The 26,963-nt window shown below is 40.1% G+C and overlaps 1 protein-coding gene across 5 annotated transcripts in view; it reads right to left on the bottom strand.

The window, feature by feature from the left end:
• CCDC85A (coiled-coil domain containing 85A) overlaps positions 1-26,963 on the bottom strand; it is a 267,176-nt gene that overhangs the window by 228,152 nt on the left and 12,061 nt on the right. For 3 of the 5 annotated variants that reach the window (XR_006215732.1, XR_006215731.1, XR_006215730.1), the window contains exons 1-2: positions 26,101-26,284; positions 15,473-15,560 (exon numbers count right to left, since the gene is read on the bottom strand). The gene's annotated coding sequence lies outside the window, so the exon portion shown is untranslated. Of the gene's footprint in view, positions 1-15,472; positions 15,561-16,602; positions 16,717-26,100; positions 26,285-26,963 lie in introns of those variants that run through there. The other 2 variants (XR_443979.3, XR_006215733.1) reach the window with 2 other exon arrangements.

Below are 26,963 nucleotides of genomic sequence, written 5' to 3'. Positions count from 1 at the left end.
CCACTAAACCAGCTCTGCAAGAACTTTTAAGAGGGACTCTCTGAGGGGAAAAAAGACGAAAAAAAAAAAAAAAAGACCAAAAGCAACAAAGACTAAACAAAGACTAGAAAGGACCAGAGAACACCACCAAACTCCAACTCTACAAGAAACATAATGGCAATAAACTCATATCTTTCAGCACTTACTCTAAATGTCAATAGACTAAATGCTCCAATCAAAAGACATAGTGTAACAGAATAAATAAGAAAACAAGATCCATCTATATGCTGTTTACAAGAGACCAACTTTAGACCTAAAGATACCCTCAGATTGAAAGTAAGGGGATAGAGAACCATCTATCATGCTAATGGTCAACAAAAGAAAGCCAGAATAGCCATACTTATATCAGAAAATATAGAATTTAAAATAAAGACTGCAACAAGAGATGAAGAAGGGCATTATATCATAATGAAGGGGTCTATCCACCAAGAATACCTAACAATTGTAAACATTTACACTCCAAATGCAGAGCACCCAAATATATAGATCAATTAATCACAAACATAAAAACCTTATTGATAATACCATAATAGGAGGGGACTTCAACACCCCACTTACAGAAATGGACAGATCATCTAAACAGAAAATCAACACGGAAACAATGGCTTTGAATGACACAGACAAGATGGACTTAATAGATATATTCAGAACATTTCATCCTAAAGCAGCAGAATATACATTCTTCTCCAGTGCACATGGAATGTTCTCCAGAATAAACCACATACTGGGACACAAATCAGCCCTCAACAAGTACAAAAAGATCGAGATCATACCATGCATATTTTTAGACCACAACACTATGAAACTCAAAATCAACCACAAAAAAAAAATTCATAAAGATAACAAATACTTGGAGACTAAAGAACATCGTACTAAAGAAAGGATGGGCTAACCAAGAAGTTAAAGAAGAAATTAAAAAGTACATTGAAGCCAATGAAAATGATAACACCACAGCCCAAAACTTCTGGGATTCAGCAAAGGCAGTCATAAGAGGGAAGTATACAGCAATCCAGGCCTTCCTAAAGAAGGAAGAAAGGTCTCAGACACACAACCTAACCTTAAACCTTAAAGAGCTTGAAAAAGAACAGCAAATAAAACCCAAAAACAGCAGAAGATAGGAAATAATAAAGATTAGAGCAGAAATCAATGTTATCGAAACCAAAAAAAAAACAAAGAACAGATCAGTGAAACCAGAAGCTGGTTCTTTGAAAGAATTAACAAAATTGATAAACCACTAGCCAGTTTGATAAAAAAGAAAAAGGAAAGGACCCAAATAAGTAGAATCAAGAATAAAAAGAGAGATCACAACCAACACCACAGAAATAAAAACAATAATAAGAGGATATTATGTGCAATTATATGCCAATAAAATGGGCAATCTGGAAGAAATGGACAAATTCCTAGAAACATATACACTACCAAAACTGAAACAGGAAGAAATAGAAAATTTGAACAGATCCATAACCAGTGAAGAAATCAATTTAGTAATAAAAAAATCTCCCAAAAAACAAGAGTCCAGGGTCAGGTGACTTTCCAGGGGAATTCTACCAAACATTTAAGGAAGTGTTAACACCTATTCTCTTGAAGCTGTTCCAAAAAAGGGAAATGGAAGGAAAACTTCCAAACTCTTTCTATGAAGCCAGCATTACCTTGATTTCAAAACCAGGAGACCCCACTAAAAAGAACTATAGACCAATTTCCCTGATGAACATGGATGCAAAAATCCTCAACAAGATATTAGCCAACAAGATCCAACAACATTAAAAAAATTATTCACCATGACCAAGTGGGGATTCTACCCGGGACGCAGGGCTGGTTCAATATCCACAAAACAATCAATGTGATTCATCACATCAATAAAAGAAAGAACAAGAATCATATGATCCTCTCAATAGATGCAGAGAAAGCATTTGACAAAATACAGCATCCTTTCTTGATAAAAACCCTTAAGAAAGTAGGGATAGAAGGATCATAAAAGCCATATATGAAATACTCAACACTAATATCATCCTCAGTGGGGAAAAAACTGAAACTTTCCACCTAAGGTCAGGAACAAGACTGTTATTCAACATAGTATTGGAAGTCTTAGCCTCTGCAATCAGACAACACAAAGAAATAAAAGGCATCCAAATTGGCCAGGAGGAGGTCAAACTTTCACTCTGCAGATGACATCATACTCGATATGGAAAACCCAAGAGATTCCACCAAAAAACTGTTAGAACTGATCCATGAATTCAGCAAAGTCACAGGACATAAAATCAATGCACAGAAATCAGTTGCATCCCTATACACCAACAATGAAGGCACAGAGAAATCAAGGAATTGATCTCATTTACAACTGCACCAAAAACCATAAAATACCTAAGAATAAATCTAACCAAAGAGGTGAAAAGTCTATACACTGAAAACTATAGAAATCTTATGAAAGAAATTGAAGAAGACACCAAAAAATGGAAGAAGATTCCGTGCTCCTGGATAGGAAGAACAAATATTGTTAAAATGTCGATACTACCCAAAGCAATCTACAGATATTCAATGCAATACCTGTCAAAATAACACCAGCAGTCTTCACAGAGCTAGAACAAACAATCCTAACATTTGTATGGAACCAGAAAAGACCCCAGATAGCCAAAGTAACCTTGAAAAAGAAAATCAAAGCAGGAGGCATCACAATCCCGGACTTGAAGCTGTATTACAAAGCTGTAATCATCAAGACAGTATGGTACTGGCACAAAACCAGACAGTCAGATCAATGGAACAGAATAGAGAACCCAGAAACTGACCCACAAACGTAGGGCCAACTAATCTTTGACAAAGCAGGAATGAATATCCAATGGAATAAAGACAGTCTCTTCAGCAAGTGGTGCTGGGAAAACTGGACAGCGACATGCAGAAGATTGAACCTAGACCACTTTCTTTTACCATACACAAAAATAAACTCAAAATGAATATAAGACCTAAATGTAAGACAGGAAGCCATCAAAATCCTTGAGGAGAAAGCAGGCAAAAACCTCTTTTACCTTGGCCACGGCAACTTCTTACTCAACACGTCTCCCGAGGCAAGGGAAACAAAAGCAAAAATGAACTATTGGGACCTCATCAAAATAAAAACCTTCTGCACAGCGAAGGAAACAATCAGCAAAACTAAAAGGCAACCAATGGAATGGGAGAAGATTCTTTCAAATGACATATCAGATAAAGTGCTAGTATCCAAAATCTATAAAGAACTTATCAAGTTCAACACCCAAAAAACAAATAATCCAGTGAAGAAATGGGCAAAAGACATGAACAGACACTTCTCCAAAGAAGACGTCCAGATGGCCAACTGACACATGAAAAAATGTTCAACATCACTCATCATCAGGGAAATACAAATCAAAACCACAATGAGATATCACCTCACACCTGTCAGAATGGCTAACATTAACAACTCAGGCAACAACAGATGTTGGCAAGGATGTGGAAAAAGAGGATCTCTTTTGCACTGCTGGTGGGAATGCAGACTGGTTGCAGCCACTCTGTAAAACAGTATGGAGGCCCCTCAAAAATTAAAATAGAACTACCCTATGACCCAGCAATTGCACTACTAGGTATTTATCCAAGGGATACAGGTATGTTGTTTGAAAGGAGCACATGCACCCCAATGTTTATAGCAGCACTATCAACAATAGCCAAAGTATGGAAAGAGCCCAAATGCCCATCGATGGATAAATGGATAAACAAGAGGTGGTATACACACACACACACACACACACTCACACACACACACACACAATGGATTATTACTCAGCAATCAAAAAGAATGAAATCTCACCATTTGCAACTACATGGATAGAACTAGAGGGTATTATCCTAAGTGAAATTAGTCTGTCAGAGAAAGACAAATATCATATGACTTCACTCATATGAGGAATTTAAGATACAAAACAGATGAATTTATGGGAAGGGAAACAAAAATAATATAAAAACAGGGAGAGGGACAAAACATAAGAGACTCATAAATATGGAGAACAAACTGAAGGCTACTGGAGGGGTTGTGGGAGGGGGGATGGGCTAAATGGGTAAGAGGCATGAAAGAATCCACTCCTGAAATCACTGTTGCACTATATGCTAACTAATTTGGATGTAAATTTAAAAAAATAATAAATTAAATGAAAAAAAAAAACAAAAAGAAATTATATAGGCCAATATCCTGACCTAATGTTTTACAAACTGGCATAAGAATGAGTACCTGTGACTACTGGAAGAGGTAATACATAAATGCTAAGGGAACTATAAAATCCCTATTGTAAATTAAGGAGGCAGAGATTAGTTTTAGCTGGATCAATAAGATTGGCTTCATAGAAAGTGTGTCAACTTCAATAAGCTTTGAAGTATACATAGGATTTCAGTAGGTGTAGAAGTGAGGGGAGGAGGGGAAATCTGTTTTAAGACAGAGGCAAGAAAGCAGAAGCCATCTTCAGGGAAAGTTTCAGTAGTCAGATTGTCTCAGTAGTGAACAATAAAGATAGACCAATGGACTGGGGCCGCTTGAAGGAAAACCAAGAGAGTCGAACTGGTCTTTCTCCCAGCACAAAGTCAGAACTAAACACCCTTTCTGGGGAGACAGACTCCAGATCATCTCCCCCATTTATCCCTCCTTAGCTAGCTATCATTAGGCTATAAAATGGGATTTCTCATCACAAGACCTGTCCCAAGTGTTCTAGTGGCCTATGCTCTCAGGGACAGCCCCTGTCTCAAATTCTGAATGTCATGAGGCTAATTCTGATAAACTACATGAAGGTGGTGCCTCCACTCATCCATTCAGAACAATCAGAGTAGATGACTGTTTTGATGGTGTGACTGTGGAAGAATACTTTATTATGATGATTGGTCCCATACTCCAAAACCTTATAAAATGGCAAATTAAAGAACCTCAACTCTAAATGACTTAAGCAAACAAGGGATTTGCTGTAAGATTCAGAGAATCAGAGAATCAAAGAGAAAGCTTATCTCCCCAGCTTTGAGCAGAACAGGGAGAGCGGCCCTAAAGACCTCAGCAGAAAACAGATACCTGAGCATCCCCTGGGCTCCCCCGGCCCTGCCTTCATGCTGTTCTCCTGGGGCGCTCCTCATCCTCTCTGTCTGCACACAGGCTCTTGTTACCCAGCTGTGGACAAGGCACAGCCACTGCAAACTTGCCCCTGTTCTGTCACCAGAGTGGGGCAATTCCCATTTAAAAACCTACAAAGGAAAACTCATGGGCCATTTCTGGACCCATCACTGTGGCCAGGGAGCTAAGGACTTATAAAATGATGACAGTCCTTGTTTATATCATAGGAGGAGGGGTTGTGGGAGAGGAGGAGTTTCCTCCAAAAGAAGGGGACAGGAAAAGGAAGATATAACTTGGCTCAGACATGACCACTGGGGGCAAATTGTAAGGGTCAGCCACCCCAATGAGAATACAGGATACAGGGAGGTTTTAGAACAGACGTTTGAGGAAAAGGGAGGGCAAGAATTTATGAAAGGTCTCACTATGCTAGACAACTATCCTAAGGTGTATAAGAGGCCTGATGTTAACTACACCTGTCCTTTTTCTACTCTAGTTTTCTAACCCTAGGGCTGCATCAAAGAGTACAATTGCCCCCCAGTTTGCCAGACCCACCCATAAAACGCAAAGCACAGAATTCTGTAAGAACCATGCTGCCATCCGAAGCAAAGCCACACCCTGATTCCCATCCTCTGCTACAATAGCTTCAGGTTATTTTTCAGGCATACTTTGCATCTTATACTAAACAAATGTATCTTCCAGGATTTAAATAATAAACAAATGCAAAGTGTATCAGTGTGATGGATAGCAATATATTTTAAGACACAGATATGCTAAAACTAAGGGTGACCCCAAATTGGGAAAACCACTCCAGGAGACAGTTTTCTTTGGGGAAGACAAGGCGTCCAAATCACATGTGGCATCTGGTGATTGGTGCTAGCTGCAGAGAGCCAGAAGCATTACTGACCTTTTGTAACGGAACCAACATAAGTTCACTCCCTTGGTGAGTCAGAAACTGCACCAGGTTGAGTTGTTGTACAAAATAAACTTTATTTGCAGCAAGTAAGGAGAACACAGGGAATGACTGGCTGTGACTCCAGGAATCCAGACCTGGGATTCCTTGAGCAAGGGTGAATGGATTCATTTTATTTCAGGTAATGATGAATATTCAGATAGGGAAGCCTTGTCATCATATGCGGAGGCGGGCATAAGGTCACACATGCATCTTAAGGAAACATGCTTATATACACATTGTATGTTATGTAAACGATGCTTGTGCTCCTTCCTGGACACAGATTTTAATATTATAATCAGGTAAAGGTAGTCATTAGTCATTCTAGAGCCCACTCCATGTTCCATCTATGCAGGTGTGTGTCAGAGGTTAAGTTCAAAGTGATCTGGGTGGTCTGGTCTGGCAGGAGGTCTTGTCAGGGCAGTCCTTACCATCAGAGGGGTGGTTTTGCTTTTCAGGAAAAATGTGGGACAAAGGTTGGTGAGTATAAGCAGGTGGGCAGTAAAGATCAGGTCTTAGAGTCTAGGTGGTGACACTTTCCGTGGCCTCTGCAATGGTTTTTACCACATTCACTCACACACAAATGCATCCCTGTAAAGAGAATAAAACTTTCAAAGTCCTTTCGAGAGGAGAGCATTTTTTCAGCTGAATCTTTACCTTCCAGAGAGTGCCCCTTAATGGTAAAAGGGACAGTCATATCATAGCCATCTTGTGGGCCAAATCAGAGAAATCATCCCGCCTTCAAAAAGAGACAAGGGATCCAGTACACAGTTTGCTCACAACCTGCATGAGCCTTGGATATAATTTCCAACTGCCAGACTTCTGGATGTTTCCACACTGGCCAAATGCAATTGAAAATTTGGTAGAAACTGTGTAGAAACTAAAAGCAAATGCATAATTTGCCTCTAAAAGCAGCTTTTGGTCCTGATTTCCATAGACCCCCACTACTGCTAATAATAATACCACCATTCTCTGTAACCGAGGCTTTAAACCCCATCTCTAGAAGCCTTCCATCTCAGCTCCTGTGTGGAGTCATGAAGCCTCACAATTCACCCTAGCTCCTTCCTGAACTATCCTTGCTCTTCATACCCACTGGCACATCTTTAATGCCCTGAGGTCCCAGAACCAAATCTGCCCCCCCCCCACCTACTTTGGTAAATAAAGTTTTACTGGAACACAGCCACACTCATTTATTCCTGGGTCATCGATGGGTACTTTCACACTATGATAGCAAAGCTGAGCGGTTGAGACAGAGACTGGCCTCAAAGCCCAAAATACTTGCTATCAGGCCCTTTACAAAAAACGTTTGCTAAGATTTTTAGCAAAAGTTCTGACTGCCCAGCCTTAACTTCTTTCCAATTCTTCCTGCTTTTTACAAAATGCCCTAATCCAAACCTTGTACTGAGTTATCAGTGGATCTTAACACACATGCATGCATGCACGTGCATACACACACACACACACACACACACACACACACACACATACACACACACACAAAACACACACGGAATTTTCAAAAAGTCTGTAAAAAGCGTCTCCTTGCACTTAGAATAATTCCTTTTTTAAAAAATGTTTTTATTTATTTTTGAGAGAGAGAGAGAGAGAGAGAGAGAGAGAGAGAAAATGGGGGAGGGGCAGAGGGAGAGAGACAAAGAATCTGAAGCAGGCTTGAGGCTCCAAGCTGTCAGCACAGAGCCCCACATCAGACTCAAATTCATGGACTTCGAGATCACGACCTGAGCTGAAGTCAGATGCTTAACCGACTGAGCCACCCACGTGCCTGTACTTAGAATAATTCCCAGTCAATACTATGTTTTCTACACGACTGGGTGTGGCTTACTTTCCCATCTTCCCTGTTGCTTCCTTCCTCCCTCACCATATTCCAGCCTCGCTGGTCTTTTTCCTTCCCTGAGCAGTTCCCACTCCAGTGCCTTCTCAACCATTGTTCCTTTTTGCACCAACTCTCCTCTCCGCCTGCTTCCACCTCTCATCCTTCAGGTCTCTGGCTCAATGTCATCTCCTCAGAGATGAACTCACCCTTTCTAAAGATTTCTTTCATTCTGTTCTCTCCTAGCAACCAGTTCTTTGAATCCAAAGGGAGAACGTAAGTATTTCCTTATTGGATTTTACTTACTAGATTATTTTCTGTCTCACTGGTCATAATAGCTCTAGGGTGTCAAGCATTATGTCCATTTATTTGTCACTCTACATCCAGTACCTGTCAAAGAGTAAGCACTGAAATCATATTCTTACAAATGAGTGATGTTCCTTTTATTCCCAGATAACATCCATTCTGTGGCCTGTATTCAATATAGGTATATTCTATTTTCCAGTCCTAGTTGTATGCCTCATTCCAGGTACACTGAGATAACCATCACTTCCCATGTACACACTGTACTTTTTCACCTCTAATGCTTCCTTGTCCCTCCCCAACACTACATCCTCTATCATTTTTGCCCAGGAAAACCTCTCTTCCAGGCTTAATTCAAACAATTATTCTAGGAAACCATGTTATAATGAAAAAATGTTGAATAATATAAAGTCAAAGACATACCTCATAAGGTTGCTTCCTACAACAATCTTTAATACATACAGTTTGATACTCTCATGCCAAAGTCCATGAAATCATAGCAATTCCACATGAACCACACAACACTGCTTTCCAAGTCTAACTCTCTCATAGGCTTCATTCAGGGACAAATTTTAGAGTGTGTATGGATAGATTACATAGCCTTCATGTTAGATTTCCATTAATATTATTTCTCTTGGTTCCAGTTTTGAAAGAAATTGAGTACTAGTGAGTTCTAACAGGTACCCTTGTTCCATGTTTCAGTTCAACTGGGCTGAAAATAGGATTGACAACTTTGTGTGAAATCTGAGGAGCCTAAGTCTTATGCCTACAAAAAAGGCCAACTCCCATTCAGTGATAATTCAGTGACAGGAGAATGCATCCCTATATCAATCATGAGGACATGCTGTACCTAGGATACAGCAACCTGTCTGCTAAGAGCATAAGAAATAATACGCTTATCATATTCATAAAACAGATTGTCTGTTGCCTGTTGCTTGAGGGTCTATATCTAGTTTATTAGAAGAAATAGTAAAATTTTCCCCTCAAATGCTGCAAAGGGGTGAAGCCACAATACACCTCTGTGTGTGCCTGTCCCCTCCCTTGTTCCACACACAATGATTGTACTTTCAGATTGCTATTGTTTCTCAACCGTTAATTCATAATGAATTTATTATTGGCAAGAACCCCTAGAATTTTTTGTGTTGTTGTAAATCACCCATTTCTGTTGTTTACTTATGCAGTTGTTATTTTAGGACCCAAGAAGAGGAATGTGTATACACAAATACATACCTACCCAAACTTTGTTCTCCCACATAACTTTATGTCAAGTGCAAATTTTATAGGTATATGCTCCACGACTTTATTTAAGCCATGTATAACTCTGTTAATCCCAACAAGGGCCAAGCTAGCTTCATCATACCTCTGGTCTCTTCTAGTTGGCATTCATTATCAACCAATGCTCTAATCAATACCTAAACTAGCAGTTTGTCCTTCAGTCCGTTCTTTGACATGAAAACATTAAACAAACAATACTGACCTCCTATTATGGACCAGGCATTTTGATAGGTACCAAGCTTTCAGCAACAAAAAAAAAAAAAAAAGAAAAAAAATCCCATTTCTAACCTCAGGAAGCATATAGTGAAGGCTATAAATACAAATAAGAAATAAAATTTACTGAATCACACATTATTTTAAGCACTTTACATGTGTTGTGTCACTTAATCCTCACAGATAATAAACCCTAAAGAAAATACTATTATTTACATAGAAGAAAATTATTTTTTTAACTTTTTAAAAAATGTTTATTTTTGAGAGAGATAGAGACAGAGCATGAGCAGGGGAGGGGCAGAGAGAGAAGGAGACACAGAATCCAAAGCAGGTTCCAGGTTCTAAGCTGTCAGCACAGAGCCCAATGTGGGGCTCGAACTCAGGGAACTGTGAGACCATGACCTGAGCCAAAGTCAGCCGCTTAATCATCTGAGACACCCAGGTGGCCCAAATAGAAGAAAACTATTAACTAATTAGATTAAGTAATTTTCCCAAAGCCTCTGGGAAGTGGTAGAAAAAGGATTCAAACCCAGATGGTCTGTCTCCAAAGTTGGCACATTTAACACATCTGCTATTTAAGATCTCCACCATGTTTGCCCACAACTTGTGCACCACATAACTTAGAAGAGGATAGCTCAAATCATTACAACCTGCACAATCTCATACAGAATACTGAAGCCCAGACACACCACCATATTACCTTGACCTAGATTTTTCTACTCCTGATGTCTCGGAAAAATAGACATAAATGGAAGGAGATGAAATGGAAAATTTCCTAGAAAGACACAAACTACTGAAATTAACCCAAAGAGAAATGGAAAATCTAAAGAGACTTATAATAAGCAGATTGAATTAGTAATTGTAAAACTACCCACAAAGAACAGTGCAAGCCAGCATATCTTCACTGGTGAATTCTTTCAAAACAATTAAAGAAGTGATCAAAACAATAGGATATTGGCACAGAAATAGACACATTCATCAGTAGAACAGAATTGCCAGAAATGAACCCACAACTGTATGGTCAATTAATCTTCAGCAAAGCAGGAAAGAATATCCAATGGGAAAGACCATCTCTTCAACAAATGGTGTTAGGAAAACTGGACGGAAACACGCAAAAGAATGAAACTGGACCACTTTTGTGTTTGGTAAAAACACAAAAATAAATTCAAAATTAATTAAAGACCTGAGACCACAAAAACCCTAGAGGAGAATACGGGCAGTAATCTCTTTGATATTAGTTGTAGCAACTTCCTTTTAGATATGTTTCCTGAGATAAGGGAAACCAAAGCAAAAATAAATTAATGGGACTTCATCAAAATTAAAAGCCTCTGCACAGTGAAGGAAACAATCACAAAACAAAAAGGCAACCTACAGAATGGAAGAATATATTTGCAATGGCATACCTGATAAAGGGCTAGTATGTAATATATAAAGAATTTATAAAAGTCCATACTCAAAAGATGAATAATCCAATTAAGAATGGGCAGAAGACATGAACAGACATTTTTCCAAAGAATACATACAGATGGCCAACAGACACATGAAAAGATGTTCGTGCTCAACATCAATCATCATCAGGGAAATACAAATCAAAACTACAATGAGGTATTAGTTCACACCTGTCAATATGCCTAAAATCAAAAGCACAAGAAACAACAAGTATTGGTAAGGATATGGAGAAAGGAGAAATCTCTTACACTGTTGGTGGAAATGCAAACTGGTGCAGCCACTTTGAAAAAACAGTATGGAGATTCATCAAAAAGTTCAAAATAGAACTACCCTATGACACAGCAATTGCACTACTAGGTATTCCCAAAGAATACAAAAATACTAATTCAAAGGGATACATGCATCTTGACATTTTAGCAGTACTATCTACAATAGCCAAATTATGGAAATAGCCTAAGTGTTCATCAAGAGATGAATGGATAAGGAAGATGTGGTATATATATACAATGGAATAGTACTCGGCCAAAAAAAGTGTAATCTTGCCATTTGCAATGACATGGACAGAGATGGAGAGAATTATGCTAAGTGAAATATATGAGCCAGAGAAAGACAAATACCATATGATTTCATTCATATGTGGTATATAAGAAACAAAACAAATGAACGATGGCAAAAAAGAGAGAGATAAACCAAGAACTCGAACTACAGAGAACAAACTGATGGTAACCAGACATATGTCAGTGGGAGAATGGGTTAAATAGGTGATGGAAATTAAGGAGTGCACTTGTGATGAGCTCTGAGTGTTGTATGGAGTTATTGAATCACTATATTGTACACCTGAAACTAATATTATACTGTGCATTAACTAACAAGAATTTAAATAAAATTTTTTTAAAAAGAACAAGGAAGAATTAATCCCAACTTATTACAGTTTCTTCCAAAGAATAGAAGGGAACGGGGCACTGGGTGGCTCAGTTGGCTAAGTGTCGACTTCAGCTCAGGTCAAGATCTCGCAGTTTGTGGGTTCGATCCCCGCGTTGGGCTCTGTGGTGACAGTTCAGAGCCTGGAGCCTGCTTTGGATTCTGTGTCTCCCTCTCTCTCTGCCCCTCCCCCACTCACTCATGCTCTGTCTCTCTGTCTTTCAAAACTAAATAAAAACATTAAAAAAAAAGAGTAGAAGGAAACACTTCGTAACTCATTCTATCACACCAAAAGCACAAATAGCCAAAGAAAAAATAGGTACCCTGGACATATTTGGTATTGCAAAAGTACTCCACCAAGAAAATGAAAAGACAACACACTGAATGGAAGAAAATTTGCAAATTATATAATGAAGAAGGCACTAGAATACATTTTACACATGCATGCACATATATATATATATATCACATGCATGCATATATATATATATATATATATATATATAATATATATGTAATCACAACCCAATAATTTAAAAAACAAGTAGTCCAATTTAAAAATGGATAACGTATTTGGACATTTCTCCAAGGAAGACACACAAAATGACTCACAGGCACATGGAAAGATTCTTGATATCATTATCTACCAGGAAAAAGAAAATGAAAACCACAATGAGATATCACTTCACATCCATGAGGATGGCCAAAATGGAAAAGATAGACAATAACAAATGTTGGTGAGGATGCAGAGTATGTGGAACCCTCATGCACTACTGCTAGGAATATAAAATAGTGCAGTCACTTTGGAAACGAGTCTGGCAGTTTCTAAAAAGATTAAATATAATTACCCAGCAATTCCAGGTACAGGTATATACTCAAGAGAAATTAAAGCATGTATTCATACGCAAACTTGGACACAAATGTTTACTAGCTGCATTATTCTTTTTTTTTTAATTTTTTTTTTAACGTTTATTTTTGAGACAGGGAGAGACAGAGCATGAACGGGGGAGGGTCAGAGAGAGGGAGACACAGAATATGAAGCAGGCTCCAGGCTCTGAGCTGTCAGCACAGAGCCCGACGCGGGGCTAGAACTCACGGACCTCGAGATCATGACCTGAGCCGAAGTCGGCCGCCTAACCGACTGAGCCACCCAGGCGCCCTGGCTGCATTATTCTTAATAGCCAAAAAATGGAAACCACCCAAATCTCCATCAATGTTATATCAATGGATACAATGTGGTATATCCAGATGGATGATATTAATATTATTGGAAAATGGATTATCCCATTCCAATATTATAATGGAATAACAGTCATTAATAAAAAGAAATGAAATACTGAGACCTGTTACAACATGGATGAATCATAGAAACTTCATGCTAAGTGAGAGAAGCCAGTCACAAAAGACTGCATATTTGTCTGATTCCATCATATGAAATGCTTGGATTAGCAAATCCATAGATATAGTAAGTAGATTCATGGTTGTCTAGGGCTGGAGGGATTGGGGGGTGGGGGGGAGTGAGCAGTGGTTGCTAATGGGTACAGGTTTTCTTTTGGGGTTGACAAAAACATTCTAAAATTGATTGTGGTGTTGGTCGCACAACTCTGTGACTATACTAAAACCAACTGTATTGCAAACTGTAAATGAGTGAGTTACATGATATGTGAATTATACCTTAATAAAGTTGTAACTAAAAAGTGATGGAGTGAAGGAAGAGGAGGAACAGGGAGCATTCTCTTTAAATATGTAATATTAAGCACACTTTTTTTTTTTAATTTTTTAATATATGAAATTTACTGTCAAATTGGTTTCCATACAACACGCAGTGCTCATCCCAAAAGGTGCCCTCCTCAATACCCATCACCCACCCTCCCCTCCCTCCCACCCCCCATCAACCCTCAGTTTGTTCTCAGTTTTTAACAGTCTCTTATGCTTTGGCTCTCTCCTACTCTAACCTCTTTTTTTTTTTTTTCCTTCCCCTCCCCCATGGGTTTCTGTTACGTTTCTCAGGATCCACATAAGAGTGAAACCATATGGTATCTGTCTTTCTCTGTATGGCTTATTTCACTTAGCATCACACTCTCCAGTTCCATCCACGTTGCTACAAAAGGCCATATTTCATTCTTTCTCATTGCCACGTAGTATTCCATTGTGTATATAAACCACAATTTCTTTATCCATTCATCATTTGATGGACATTTAGGCTCTTTCCATAATTTGGCTATTGTTGAGAGTGCTGCTATAAACATTGGGGTACAAGTGCCCCTATGCATCAGTACTCCTGTATCCCTTGGATAAATTCCTAGCAGTGCTATTGCTGGGTCATAGGGTAGGTCTATTTTTAATTTTCTGAGGAACCTCCACACTGCTTTCCAGAGTGACTGCACCAATTTGCATTCCCACCAACAGTGCAAGAGGGTTCCCGTTTCTCCACATCCTCTCCAGCATCTATAGTCTCCTGATTTCTTCATTTTGGCCACTCTGACTGGCGTGAGGTGGTACCTGAGTGTGGTTTTGATTTGTATTTCCCTGATAAGGAGCGATAAGCACACTCTTTTATCCCTCCCCCAAATTCCAATGAAATGGTGATAAAAAGATTTTTAAAAAAAGACATAATCCCATGTGGACAAATACTATGAGAAAAGAGAGCACATCAAAGGGGAGATGTCAACACAATTTTGGATGCTGGAAACTAGAGGCCTTAGTGTCACCTTACCCTAGCAGACTGAGGAAAGCTGAAGATCAAGCCTACATGTAGGAAAAGACAAGATGGAATACTTTCACTCCAGAAACCTCCAGAAAGCCTCAGAAATTGGAGGCATCAGTTAATTCTGAAGAAATTGGAGGCATAAATTAATTTTGAAGACCAGGATATGGAATAAGGCTGGAAACTGGAGTGCTGATTGAAAGGTTACATAGGGGGGAATTAAATCCGCTTCCTAAACCCATGAAGCTAGGCTACACAGTCCACTCCCATCCCCCCTCTGCTGACTTTGCTCAAGAGAGACAGATGGTTTCCTCTTTTTATATTTTTTTAATTTTTTAATTTGTTTAATATTGATTCATTTTTGAGAGACAAAGAGAGCCATAGAGTGAGTGGGGGAGGGGCAGAGAGAGGGAAACACGAATTCGAAGCATGTTCCAGGCTCTGAGCTGTCAGCACAGAGCCTGACGTGGGACTCAAACCCACAAACTGGGAGATCATGACCTGAGCTGAAGTCAGACACACAACCGGCTGAGCTACCCAGGTGCCCCATTTTTATTTTTAATTTTTTAAAATTGAGGTGTGACACACAACATTAGATTAGTTTCAGGTACACAACATAATGATTCCATATTTTTATACATTGTGAAATAATAACAATAAGTCTAGTTAACATCCATCACCTTGCATACTTACAATTTTTTTTCTTCTGATGAGAACCAATAAGTGGTTTCCTTTCTGCAGATGTGGCAGGTCTCAGACTCTGGGCTCAGGACTTGGGGATCTATGACCAAGAATAGGGAGGAGTGAGATGGTCAAATGAAAACAGGAGAATTGAATACAATGTCGATATTAAAAGGTAAAATCTAGAAATCTCACAGAAAGTAAAACAAGATGGCATAGAGATGGAAAATAAGAAAAAAGACAAGAACATTGGAGGATCAATCCAGATGGTCAAACATCAGAATAGAAGTTCTATGGATAGGTGGGTGGAAAATGAGATCAAAGAAAATGGAGAGAAGAATATAAATATAAAAGAAATAATGCATGAAAACTTCCAAGAACATAAAAGAATGTGTTTCTAAATTGAAAGGACCTACCAGGTATCCATCACTGTGAAATTGTATAACTCTAGGATTATGGAAGACAATGGAACAGTGCCTTCAAAGTCTAAGGAAAATTCTGTCTGACACAGAATTCCATACTTAGCAAAATTATTAGTTAAGCGTGAAGATAGAATGTAGACCAAGAAAAAGAAAGTCATGTCATCTAAAAAATTGGGATTCAACACCAGAGAGAAGCAAGCAAAATACCCAGGATGCTAGTGAAGGGGAGCTGAGCTCTTGGTCCAGAGAGGAGAGAGAAGATAGCTACTTGACAGACAGGAACAGGGACAGGAAGAGGCCCAAAGTTAGAAAAGGGTGAAAGGTCAGAGGGGTGTGGAGGAGGGTGGCTGTGCAAGAGATTACTTGAGATGACTTGATAGAGGGTCTTCAGCCTTCAGTCCTTTAGGGATGAGCTAAATAAATAAACAGAGCCAGTTAATAGCCCTACAGAAAACAAAGGCATCTAGAGGAGAAGAGGGGTAAATTTAGAGAAACAATAATTGTAATGGTAGAGTCCTTCCAAACAACCTCATAAATCATTTTCCTCTTCTTCACCCAGGTTTTAAATAATTTGATTTAAAAAAAAAAGTAAAGAATTCAGATGAAGGACAAAATATCACTTTGTTTTTCTTCTTCATGACAAAGGTTTATTTGGCTAATGTAGTTTAGTTTTGAGAGCCAAATGGGCTTTGAACCTTAGAATTAGGCAGATTTTCCCACCTAGACAGGGAAGTGCTCCAGGGAAAAGTTGCTCTTTGGCAACAAACAGCTTCCAGCAGGCAGAAGGATACAGGGCTGATCCAAGTCTACCACCCAGAGGAATCTGCTCCTCCCCTAGAGAGAAGCAAAGTAATAACCAAATAAAGGGGAAGAAAGAACACAGTAATATGTAGGGGAAATCCCACCTCATTGAAGAAAACATTAAGAGCAGAGAACAGGCTCCCCGCCCCACCCTTCCCCACCCCCCCCACCCCCCCCACCCCCCGCACTAACAATACCAACATAGCAATTTCACCAGAAATTATAATAGAGCAATGTAAGAAGTGTGAGGGACTGCAGGTGTTTATTTTAGTGAAGACATTAAGACAGCTAAATCCCCATCTTTTTTCAAAAATAAGTTTTTAATGTTTATATTTATTTTTGAGAGACAGAGCAAGAGGCCAAGTGAGGGAGGGGCAGAGAGAGAGGGTGACCTAGGATCTTAAATGGGCTCTGCGCTGACAGCAGAGAGCCTGATAAGGGGCTCAAATTCACCCACTATCAGATCATGACCTGAGCTGAAGTTAGACACTCAGCGGTCTGAGCCACCCAAGGGCCCCTAAATCCACATCTTTATAATAGAAATTCAATACATACAGTGTTAAAATGGCAAGTCAAGAAATGACAATAAAACATATTAGGTGGCAATAAGTAGCCCAAAAAATAGCTAAAACAGCTCCAAGAGTTGAACAAGACAGCCTTGGGGAGGAAAGTCTGGGATGGGGAGGTGGAGAGAGAGAACTCCTGTCTTTTGATATCAAGAGTTGTTAGTGCTGCTGTTGGACTTTTAAGATGTGGGTTAGGTTGGAACATATGAAATTGCCAGTATTTGGACATTTATGGCTTTTTAAAAAGGCAATTCCATATGTTCATATAATTCAACGTAAAAATTTAACAGAAATGTAACTCAAAAAACCTTTTTAATGAAAGGAAAATAAATTCAACCCCCCCCCCCATCCCCCAAGGAAACTTCTCTGTCCCTTTCTCTTAATCTGGTTTGTGTGCTTCCCTGGGCCCCCCTCACAGCTGTGCTCATGTGCTCGCACCTACCTGGTGTTTCCACAGCATTGCAGTCATCTGTGGGCCTGTCTCCCCTGCTGGTCATCACTAATTTGAGGGGAGGCCTCTGTTTATGGCGGGGGGGGGGGGGCTGCCAAGCAACAGGCACAGGATAGGACTCCAGTATTTTCTCGTTTTTAAAAAAATTTTTTAACATTTATTTATTTTTGAGAGACAGAGACAAAGCATGAGCAGGGGAAGAGGAGGGGCAGAGGAGAGAAGGAAACACAGAATCCGAAGCAGGCTCCAGGCTCTGAGCTGTCAGCACAGAACCCTATGCAGAGCTCAAACCCACAAACCATGAGAACATGACCTGAGCCAAAGTCGGACACTTAACTGACTGAGCCACCCAGGTGCCCCAGGATTCCAGTATTTTCTAAATGACTGTGTTAACAGTGCTTGCTGAGTGCCTGTATCAGTGGCATCCTTTCCCAGGTGTTTAAAATAATCCTTTAGTAGTCTCTTAGGATTTCACTCAGAATCACATAAAGCACACTACTTTGAAGTTTATAGAATCCATTACTGGATTCTATAAACTATAGTCTCCTTTTTTAGGAAAAAAAAACAAGTTTAAAAACAAAAACCCATTTTCCCATCCTTGGATCTCCAGCTGCTCACCATGACGCACAGTACCTCTGCAGGTTCTCACAGAAGCTGGGATGTCCTGTGTCTGCGTCAGGAGACCTGACCTCCCTGGGGAGGTCCACAGGCAGTCATTGAGCAGCTCAACTCTGGGGCTGCAGATCTGGAGACCAGGATGTAAATGATGCCCTGTCCCCTCCTACTAATGGCACAAAACTTCAACAAATCAGCTTTGCATCCCTAAGTGCATGGCTCATAGTATCTAACTAAATAAGATAGTGCCTGAAACTGTAGTGTTAGTGGACAAATTAAATGAGATCATGCAGGTAAAACACTGAATGCAGGAAGCATTCAGATGTGTTTCTGCTACTCTCTGACATACATTTTCTCCAGTCTGGACTTCGTTTTCCTTTTATCAATGTTTGTTCTATGATTTTCAGCCCAAAGATCATTTTTTGTTCTATAAACAATGAAGATGAACAGAAGTGAGGAGCTCTGATTTTGTGTGTGTGTATTATTGGCCAGAACACAAGAATCCCTTCACATATCAGACCCACACATGCCCCCACTTGTTGCAGGACTTAACTCTGAAAGTAATTTTATGGTTATTGTTGCCCCGAGCACTTCTTATAAGCTCATAGGAATTAAAGCCTGCATAATACCGGTTTTGCCTCGCATCTCTGGCTTCAAGCACTCATTTCTGTCTTTTGTAAGTGTCTTTTTTTTTTCAAGTTTATTTATTTATTTTGAGAAGGATGGAACACAGAGAGGAGAGGGAGGGAGAATCCCAAGAATCCAAGCCCTGATGCAGGGCTGGAACCCACGAACTGTGAGATATGACCTGCGCCAAAGTCAAGAGTCGGACGCTTAACTGACTGAGCCACCCAGGCACCCCTCTGCTGGTTATGTTCTAAATAAGCAGCTAAAATAAACAGCTAATAAATAATAATAATAAAATAAAATAAAATAACAGCTAATCAGAAAAACCCTGTGTGTGTGAAGGTGTTTATGGAAACAGTACAAAAGAAGAAGCACCAGCTTCTACTCAAAGGAGCAACTCTAATCATGAGACTTTCTTACAGTCTGCCTAGCCAGCAACAGAGATGATGGTTTGGGCCCTGGATAACTTCTGGACATCCCTTCAATCATAATGTATAACCAAATGGCCACTCATCTAAGTAGACCACCTGGATAAGGGAGGACCTAGAGCTCTGCCATTCCCTAGCTGGGGAGCATGGAGGCATCCCTTCTCTCTGAACCCCTGCTTCTCATCTGTAACATGAGGACATTGGACTAAGTGATTACAAAGGTCAGCTGTTTGACAAAGGTTTACCATTTTAAGTATAGACTTAGGGCTTCTCCTGACAACTAACATTTGATCTAATGTAAAACACAGTATCTTATTAAAGGAAGCACAGGAGAGTTCAAAAAAATTTTTTCCAGATTAAGCAAAATGTAAACTTTCCATCTCTTTCCATGTTTGTCTTTACATATTCATCAAGTTCTCTTTTTCTAAGTATTCATTCCTCTGCAATGAGACCCCCATCAAGTCTTTTTTTAAATCTATTGTTCTCTTTCCCCAGTAGATGGCACTCCATTGCCACTTTAATTACCTGCTGCCTACAAAGTGCAGATAGTCTAGAAAATAAACAGAGTGAAGAGCATGTGGGAACATTTACCAAACACTGATAAATAAGAGGAACTTGATGTTAATCATCCACCTAAAATACTCACTGATTTTTCTAAAATTTAAACAATTAGGTTCTACATAGAAGGTGTCGTAATGAAATTAGAACGTTTTGATGTGGACATGTCAGATTGTGTTGTACGTTGGGATTGAGTACTAACCTTCAAAATGAGGAAACTTTGAAATTACAGCTGTTCAAATTATGCTGCCACCCTGATATTTTAAAAAACATTTAGAAAATCATTCTCTGGCAAATAATCTCATGATCAGTTTCTAGACTACATGAGAAAAAAACTCTTGCCTGCTTTTAACAATCCCTTCCCAATAGCACCGTCTTCCTTGATAATCCTCACACTCAAGAGTTGTTTGGGAATTTTTCCCCCTTGGAAAGGCTATTTCCAAATATTCCACACTTGATGAAATTTGACCATTCACTTTTAATTATTTTGGAAAGAATAGGACTCATCCACTTATTGCTTCATTTTCAGCCATGTGTTCTGTCTCCCAGCTGGCTGCTTTTGCCATGGTGTTGGGGCTGGAAGGTAGAGCATGGCCCATATTGTAGGAAGAATTTATTCTAGTACATTGGCAAACAAAAGCCAGTAAATGAAATGGGAAAGTCCTCTAGCAGTGGGAAACATGAGCTCAGAAATTTGAGTTTAACTTCTGAGAAAAGTAAGAAGGTGAGCAAAGATCTCACCAGCCTTGGGTCATGAAGACCCAACCCCTGCTTCAAGCCTGGCAGTGGAATAGGAACCCCGTTACTATCCATATAGGTGTTACCAGGATTGGCCTTGCTGCCTTGGCCCAGAGTTCCTGGGACAGGCCTGGCTATCCGATACCCTTGGAGCTAAAACCATCCCTAGCTGTTACCTGAATGCATTCCTGTATCCCTACTGGCAGGGAAGCCCTGAACTGTTTCCCTGGGAAATCCATCCCTGGTTCTTTACACATTGCCAGCTAGCCCCTTTAATGCATGGGTTAACGCACAAACATGTAACACCCAGCCCAACCAACAACCACCTCAAATCTGACTGATGTGTCCTTACCCGCTCTCATCTCAGATGTTGGATTCCAAAAACTTTATACTAAATCTACTAAAATCTACCTCAAACCCTGCTTATTATTATGGTGATATTCTTTCCCCCACTGCTGTTAGCATCTGTAAACTCCTGGGATTGGGCACCCTGGCTTCTCCAGGTAAGAGATGGACCCCACAGCCCCTATGCCCATCCCATTAACCCACTTCCCTGTGCCTGGAGAAAGGATCAACATCTTGCCCTAACTCCCTTATTTCTCACAGCTGAGTTCACCCTGAACTTGCATGATCTTCTAGACTTCTGGTTACTGTGAACGATTAAGTTTCCTAGTTGCCTAATCCAGTTCGAGTTGGGTTTTCAGTGATTTGCTCCTGTAGCTCCCTCTGGTGGTGGAAGCTTCACCCACAGGCCAGGATACAAACGTAGTTTTGATGGTCTACTGGTTTATGGGCCCAGTTCAGTGGCTTTCTATGGCTATGAGGATGCAGTTTCAGTTAAACAATAGGGGAATGCCCTGACTCCCAGGTTAGGCTTCCTTGGGCAAACATTCACTGACTCTGAATGACTTTCATATTAATCTTCAACATGTTTTCTCCACAGCCTGATAGCAACTGCCATGGGAACTGGCAAACTAGGATGACAAGGGCAATTCTATCAAGAGCCTCTATTTCTACAGGATTATGTAAAATTTTCTTTTTCCTAATATTTATTTAGCAGATGCTCTATGCTGGTCCCTCTTCTAAGCACTTTTCTTGTAATAACTTATTTAATTCTTAAAACAACTCTATGGGAATATTATGATTATTATCCCCATTTTACAGAAGAAGAGATAGCCATAGGTTGCCTCAAATGCCACAAGCCAGAAAGGACAACAAATATTCATCTTTTAGTTTCATGCACACAAGTTGGTGAATCAAATGAGTTGTTGAGTCCATAAAGAGGCACCAGGCTTACAGCAGTGGCCAAAGCAAGTCTTTTTGCAGGAGCTATGGAACCCAAGAAGAGATATTTGACCTGTGGGGGACACTGTCACCAAACTTCAGTCAGAAATTTTAAGCCAGGACTTTTAGGAGGTTAGCCAGTAACATATGGATAAGGACCAGCTTCCAAACCAACTTAGGAACACAGAAGAGAAAGGATCTAGAAATGCATAGAACATCTGAGATGGACCAACACTGTGGTGTTCCAATAGACTGAGCAACCATCCCAGTTTTTCTGGGACTGAGGGGTTTCCCACCATGTGGAAATTTTAGTGCAAACACCAGGGAGCTTCCAGGAAAACAGAGACATGCTGGTCACTCTATTGTCCAAAGAAGTGAGATTTACTTTCAACTACTAGAAATGCCAGGGGCCTCCTATATCTCCTCAAAGTTCACAATGCTCCTGATTTCGTTGGCTTCCATCTTCCTTCAATATTCAAACAGGGATGGGGTCTATGCATCAAGCTATATGTTACCTTCTGAGGGCTTCTCTAGGTGTTTTAGGACAAAAGAAGGAAATCCTTGGCTTCTTACAAATAGTAATAAACTTGTTACCCCCAAAATGGAACTAGCAGGATTTTTTTTAAGTTTGGATATAAAGGAGTTCAGAACATGCTACCCCAAAATATGCCACTTTGGCATATTGATTATTTTGAATTAAAGGCATTTGAAAAACAATAGGTGCAAAAAGGCACTCTGACCTTCTTTCTTCTTCCTGAAAACAGGGGATTAATTTCCCATGTGAAGGGTGCCTTCACTGTACCAGAGGAAGAAACATTCTTATCACCAGAGACAGGGAGTCAAGGCCAAGAGAAATCTGTAAAATCAGACCTTGTTAAAATAACTCTTATTTTCCTTTTCTCCCCATATATTTTAGTAAACTTCCATATTTTCCAGTTGTTGTTCAAGCCAGTATATGACCATTTCTTTGGATCTTCATTTTTCTTGTGATAGTTCCTACATATTAATGAAATCCTGTTTATCTGTCTTATGTCAATCCCACCTAGGAGGGTGGAGGAAATTTTTATGGTCCCAAATGAAATTCAGATCTCTAAAAGATTGGGAACACTAGGATGGGTGTGAAGGAAGGAAGTAGTGCCACACTGTGAATGACCCTCAGGTCCCTGTTAGCCAGTAAAATGGTAGCCCAAGTGGACCATGAGTCTGAGTTGGTACAGCAGTTGTTATACACAGCAATGCTTATGGGTACTTTTAGAGAAAACAATGAATAAATAACCTTGACTAAAATAAATACATGACTGAAAGAACTGAGAAACAGAAAGCCAATTTGATATAGCCAAGTGGTTTATTTAGCTTTTCTTCCATTTGCCAAATCTAAAATACTCGTAAGAACCAAGAAGAAAAATAACTAGTTCCTGATTTTCTTATCTCCTTTTTGTACCTTAATTCATTAGATTTCAAATGACAAGCCTCCCTGAGTTTGGGTAGACACAAATAGTCCTGTAAATGAAGGGACCTGCCAAGGACTTGCCTCCAGGAGAGCCAGCCCTGGTCCTTCATTAAGACCTACCACCCATGTCCCACCCAGCTGCAGTTTCAGACAACTGTCCCAGAACCTGAGCATTTTCAGTTTGCCATACTTGAATCCATCTTCTTCTGAATCTTGACTTTTGGCTTTGATCTCTTCATTTAATCCTGTGTTTAGCCCCTGTAGACATGATGTTTAAACATCTTCAATCATCAAGGTTTTAGCTACAGACTTTGTCTTGGTTTGTCCTTTGGGTTCCTCAGGTCCCCTATGAGCTCTGATAGGCACTCACAAAATCGAGTCCACTCCCCAGTAAGTCAGATGGACAATATTGGCCAGGAGGCAGGCCTGAGATTCAGACAATCTAGAAACTGGCACTAACTGTTCAATTCCATGGGCCTCGGTATTTCCATATTAAAATGGAGTGATCCCTGCCCTTGCCCATCATTAGGGTATTCAGACTCCTCAGAACAACCTCATAAACCTATGAAGAAGAGTGTTGTGATACTAAGAACCTCTTTCTATACAACATTACCCTTGCCTATGTTTAAAAATAGTCTCTTTGATTTCAAGCTTAAAAAACAAAACAAAGCAGGCTCCTGGCTGGCTTACTTGGAAAAGCATGTGACTCTTCATCTTGGGATCACGTGTTAGAGTCCCATGTTGGTTACTAAAAATAAATAAACTTAAAAAAAAAAAAAAGCAAAAAACAGGCAATGCTGAGCCAGACAAGTAAAGCAATTAGAAGGCTTTAAGTAAATATTTTGAATTGTTAAAAAGAAAGATACTGTTTAAAACTGATTCCCACATTTGATTTATATTCATGCCTCCAGCCTAGAACCAATCAGCAGTACAGCATTAAGAAACCACTGATAAACCCCATTTGGTATAATCAAACGATGACCATCATTATTACTCCAAGAAAGAGGACACAGGAAGTAAAGACATCACTGCCTAGAGAATTGCTAAACAGGATTAATAGGAATGATCCAGGCAATTCCATTTTTCTAGTATCAGTGAAACCATATCTCTTGCTTAGCACTTTCTCCAGAAGTGTCTGAGTCAGACTTTGGTATCCTAGAGGTCTGGTTTTGTGCTAGTGCTCACATGCTCAGGTTCAGAAATAAGCTTCCTGTTGGAAAGAGTCATCCAAGCAATGACACAAGCTTTTTGATTGAATACCCTGTATAGCCGCCTGTGACTCTTTCTTCCATTTGCTTTCTCCTTTATGTCTCTTTGAGATAAAATTCATTCAATCTTTTGAAATAGAACACATCTGCTTAACCCTGCCCAAAAGAAACTTCTACTGTCCTATTTATTTTAATAGCCATGTGATCTACTAATGCACATTGAACAGCAGATATTAAACAGAAGAAATCTCCCCCTAGTCGTGCTTTACCCATTAAACACATGTGAATCTGTGATGATCTCGGCTTTTCTTGTGCCTGATGACTAATTGAGTTTGAGACAGTGGCTGTCAAATGCTGCAAAAGGAATGATTTATGCTAAGGATATTTTTGGTTTCTGATATACCCAGCTTCGGAGGGAAGAAAAGAAGCCGTTACTGTATCAGGATTGTGACAATAGGCAGTTTCTAACAATGGGATCGCCCTCCTACAACCCGCCAGTCTATTAACTGAAAGCATCGAGTTCCCATCTTTGCTTTCACCCCCTGATCCTGGGCAGGCGATTTTGCAGATTTTTATTTGCATTCGTTTCAGCTGCAACATTTATTCTATTCCCAGTTATCCTTTCCTGAGATCTTCCTGAAGCTGCCACTGGGAACCATGGAAATAAGAGATAGCCTCTGTGAAGAACCAGCTGCTGGGCCCAGCCCCACCATTCAGATGTTATGTGTCCCAGCCTGGCCCCTCTCTCAGCAACAGCAACTCAGGAACACTCTAGCTATTCACGGAGGAAACCCATTTCCTGCCAGTAACTTGATTACCCTTGTTCTCACTTGGGACTCTGAAATGGCAGTAGTTGGATAAAAATTGGAGGCTGATGTGTATGAACTAGGTTTATAATACCACCCTCTTGGGGTGTGGGAGTGAGTAGAATAGGGCAGGTGGGACTAATTTTGAATTGTTTTAACATAACACAGAGTGCACAGCTCAGAGCCAAAACTATGTTGACCTGTAAGTTTTAGAAATACTAGTAACATCTACATGATGAATTTTGGTGACTGTTTATCTGCCTGACCACTTTATCACAAGGTTAATTTAATCATAGCCAGATTTGAAAGACTAACATGGGTCACAGTGGGAAGAGACTTCTGACTTTGTTTGACATTGCTTCACTGGATCTTCTGCTGCCTCTAGGAGTTGTCTGTTTCGGGTTCAGGAACAGCATAGCCCTCTGCCATCTGCAAATCTCCTCCAGGCTCTACTGCTCTGGGGAGGGGGGGGTCAGTCCTGCCCCAGGTAACTGTCAGAGTACCCTCTAGTCAGCTCACTGTCCATACCCCACTCACTAGCACTCACAGCCCCAGACACTGACTCCTACAAGGTTTTTCTGATACCGTGTTAGATGGGTCTTTAGTGATGTGCATAGAAATGGAGGCAAAATGCCTCGATGGAGTTATATACCCAGGAGTAAAGCATTCAAAGGACAAGTACTCACATTTCAGGGTAAGAGTGGGAAATAGTTTTCCTCTCACCTCCCTCTTCTTTCATGCTCTACCCTTCCAGTCTGCCATCAGGTGGCCCGTGCCTCCAAGCTGCCTCCACAGTTCTGCAGCTCCTCTCCATACTGTCTGCTCCCTATGAGGGGCCCCACTCTTTTCCCTTTCTCCAACAATGCTGCTCAGAACATCTGTCAGCAAGAATCATGTGATTGGGTTGTGACACTCAGCTGTAAGAGATAGACACTCATCTCACACTTAAACCACAAAGGAAATTCACATAGATGGGAAGTTCAAGGGGAAACTGACTCCAAGAATAGCTGGATCCAGGGGTTTAGACAGTGTCTTTGGAACTCTAGAGCCATTTCTCAGCTCTGCCATTTTTGGTCTCAGTTTCATTTTAAGATGCAGGCTCCCTATGTGTTAGCAAAGAGGATCACAGGAAGCTCTATACTACCTTGTCCTTCCAGCTAGTGGTCCAAATACAAACCCCAGGGCCCACTCTGGTTGACCTAGCCTAATCACGTATCATCCCTACATCCTTTCTTATAGCCAGGTGGATTGCGGATTCTGATTAGTCAGCCTTGCGTCCTATACTGACCCTAAAGCACTTGGAAAGATCTCCCCACTGAAAATAGGAGTTTTGTTGCCACAAAGAGGTGGGTCAAGAGGCATGCAGGGCAAACATAATGATAGTTATGATAATAGTCCTCTACACTGATAACAATGCTTCCACCCAGATGAATAGGTCCATAATTGAGAAATCTCCTCCATTAATAACAGGCTAGTAGGATTCATGACCTTTTAGAACCATTCCAATCATATTTCGTGCCTGTGGCTGTTAATTGCAGCCATATATAAC

The sequence above is a fragment of the Panthera tigris genome, chromosome A3, assembly GCF_018350195.1.
Source record: "Panthera tigris isolate Pti1 chromosome A3, P.tigris_Pti1_mat1.1, whole genome shotgun sequence".
NCBI lineage: Eukaryota > Metazoa > Chordata > Mammalia > Carnivora > Felidae > Panthera > Panthera tigris.
Note: the sequence above shows the minus strand (reverse complement) of the source record. Positions and strands in the feature narration are given on the sequence as shown.